This window comes from Tupaia chinensis, unplaced genomic scaffold, assembly GCF_000334495.1.
Source record: "Tupaia chinensis unplaced genomic scaffold, TupChi_1.0 Scaffold000706_1, whole genome shotgun sequence".
In the NCBI taxonomy this organism is placed as follows: domain Eukaryota; kingdom Metazoa; phylum Chordata; class Mammalia; order Scandentia; family Tupaiidae; genus Tupaia; species Tupaia belangeri.
This window is the reverse complement of record NW_006160229.1, coordinates 4,082,019-4,085,572: the sequence shown is the minus strand read 5'-3', so window position 1 is coordinate 4,085,572 and position 3,554 is coordinate 4,082,019.

Genomic DNA, 3,554 nt, shown 5'->3' with positions numbered 1-3,554 from the left:
CCTCTCGGGATCTTGGGCATGCACGCACACATGCCCGGCGTGAGTTTTAAGCCACCAGGTCCGGGACGCGAACCATGGTCGACTACGTGGGAGTCCAGGGACATAGCCATTATGCTAACTGCTGGTTCCCTCAAGTTCTTTTTTTGAAAAGAATTTTATTATTATTATTTTTAAATAGGGCACATGTACTCACCAGAGAGAAAGAGAGATAACGTAAACAGCCAGATCCAGGACTCAAACTGGTTAGCCATGTCCGAGTTCAACACCTTCACCATCATGCCACCTGCTGGTCCCCAACAAGTTCTATTTTATAGAATATTGAGAGCTAGAATTCCATTAAGCAACAATTTAATGTAATAATGGTTTTAGAGGTTACATAAAACTGGCCTAGAGAGATTAATATGTTGGCACATACTTATTTCTATTAAATGCCTCAATTACTAAGAAAATGTATTTTTACTGTTTTCACTTAGAATTACTGAGCTGTGGGGGGGAAGATCTAGGTCATTGAACTCATAAGACTGTATTAATGCATGTGTAGTATTTTACTTCAGCAACCTATATATACCTTTGTAAATTTATGTAAAAACTGAATATACAGAACTTATAAGGCTTTTACAAGTGGGAAAGCTCTTTGAATACAAAAGATATCAGTCCAAAAAAAAAAAAAAAGAGAGAGAGAGTCTCTACTCTCTCTGTTGTCTGTCCTGACCTTAAACTTACAAGCCTCCTGCTTCAGTCCCTCAAGTAGCTGGGACTACAGGCACACTCATCTCAATATATTCAAAATGGTTTTGTCTCCTGCTGTGATTTTAGAGAGTCACTTTGGGGTATATTATGTGCATATGAAGGAATCAAAGTGCCAGGAGAAAGGAGAATATACAAAAGCAAACACAGGTTTTTTTTCTTCCCCTAGTTCTGCACTCACGTCATTGGGATTAGTAGTTGGTATCTCTATCGAATTTGAGAAGTCTCTGCAAAATCTGTTCCATAAATTAGACACAAATACCTGTAACCTCAAGCAAACTACTGAACAGCTCCCCTGGCAACAGAGCTCACCATGAGGATTTGTAGTATTTTATTATGTATTTCAACAGCAGTAAGAAATTAGTTACCAAACAAAACTGCAATTAAAACAGGGAAATTTATTAGAATTTGGACTTATGAGGGGAAAAAAGCACCATCTTTCTAATCTTTTCTTTTCCCTCTGTTTTCTTGTCCTGCAAATTTCCTTCTTCCATGGCATAAGACAGGTAAAATATGTTTGTGGAGTAAGAAAAGAAGATCAGGATCTTGACATTTATCGTAAGAACAGCCCTTCAATCAGTGGTACTAACGCCTTAAGTACCCAAGCACTCTATGATTTAATGGAGAGATTTTGTGCAGCGGGGAGTCAGGATGCTGGCCATATGTTATTTACATAGTAAAGAAGACAAAAGGTCCTGGTTTTATGTCAAGTCATCTCTTCTATCATGTGTCCTCTCCTGCAGGTTACCTGAAATATGGGAAGTTGCTCTTCTCAAATTGTGAGCTCTCTGAGCATCACTTTAAAGAAAGGTATTTTCATATGATAATGAGAATCAAAATTATAGTATTACTAATACACAGCTATGACTTCTATGTGTTATGTGATGTGACAAGCGGCATGCCAGAAGCTTTCAATGATATTTCATTTATTTCTCTTATCAACCCTGAGACATTAGTGGATTTATTTCTATTTTATATCTGGGAAAATTGAAATTTATGGACATAAATGATTTTTTTTAGAGGTTTTTGCTATATGGCATGTGCACTCACTTGCCAAAAAGAGAAAGACAGAAATTGAGAAATCATCCCCAGGGGGGATGGCCACGCCGCAATCCCTTCTTCTTCGTTCTCCTCTCAAGAATCTTGGGCATGCACACACAGGCTCCCAGCGCGAGTTTAAGCCACCGGATCTGGAACTTAAACCGCGGTCGACTACATGGGAGTCCAGTGACATAGCCATTACACTAACTGCTGGTCCCAAGAGAGGTAAATGATTATAACTAAGGACATTAACCTAGTAAATTTGAATCTACATTTGAGTTTAGGCTGAATCTACACGCTGTCTTTGTAACCACTGTATAGGCTGCTGCCCCACAGTCTCTGCTGACTACACCTGTGTGCATAGGTGCCTGTGTCAGCAAGATGTAAAGAAGATAGCTTTATTGGACTTAGCACTGGTATCAAATGAGACAGAAACTAAAGAATTATCAATATACAGCATGCAAATGGGTAAATGAATATTGGATGCCCTAAATCAGTCCAGAAGAGAAGAGTGTTTGCTGCACGCTTTTTAAAAACAACCCCTAGTGGGCCATCAGGTGATTAAACCACTGGATTGAGAATCATGTTGGGGGGCCGGTAGGTGGTGTGGTGGTTGGGGGTGCTGTATTCCTACATGGCTGACCCCAGTTTGAGTCCCGGTCTTGGCAGCTTGCTTTCTCGTTTTCCCTGTTTCTCTCTCTCTCTGTCTGGTCAAATTTAAAAACAATAGTAATAACAAATGGAGTTAAATAAATAAATAAATATTTTTAAAAAATGAAGATAATCATGCTGGGCGTATGTGCACACATGCTCAAAATCCTGAGAAGAGGCTGGAGGAGAAGGGATTGTGGTGTGGCTATCTCTCCTGGAGGGTGATTTCTTGCTTTGCTTTCCCTCTCCCTGTGTCTCTCTGGCAAACACACATGCTCTATCTAAAAACCTACAAAATAAACAAAGAAACAAACAAACAAAAACCACACACCAAAACCCCCAAGATGGGGTCTTTCCTTAAAGATCCTTGAATCCTAGGCAGTGAGCCTTTGAACTTCCTTGTCAACCATATGTTTCCACTTGTGCCAACTTCATACTCACGTGTCACTTAGACTAGACATTCTGCAGTGAAATCAGCTGTTTTTACCATATGAGCATCACTGCATTCCTCCATTTCCCTAAATCTCCCTAAACTGTAGTTTCTGTGGTTCTTATATCTTATATTTTCCTGTGTACAATGAACTCTGTGACGTATAAAAGTAGGTTTTTCTGGAGAATTCCACCTGATCAAATGCAGTCTCCTTGACAAAGTTCATAGAAGCCATTTCTGGGTATGTTTGCAAAATCACTCCTTGATTTGTGACTTGGAGAGCTAAGGTTTGAATACTTGAATTCCTAGAGAGAGTTATGTGGGACCAGTCTCAGTAATGATTTCAAAACTTTACTGCAGCCGGGGCTCTGCTCCGTGAGCCGCCGGCCGCGCGGCCGCGCCTCTGCGCGGCGTGCCCCCGCTGCCTCTCCAGCGCTGGGTGTGTCCGGCGCTTGGCTCCGACAGGGGCGCAGACCAGCTGAGGTCGACTACCTTCCTTTCTCTGGCTGGGTGGGTGAACGGGAGGTGGCGCTGGGTCCCCCGCATATTCGCACGCTTGGGACTGATGTGTGGCCCCTGGACCTGAGCGTGGTCACTGGGCCAGCGCGTGGTCGACGGGCCTGCGCGTGGTCTCCGGGCCTGCGCCTGCGCGTGGCCGCCAGTCGCAGGCGGCAAACTGCAGGCA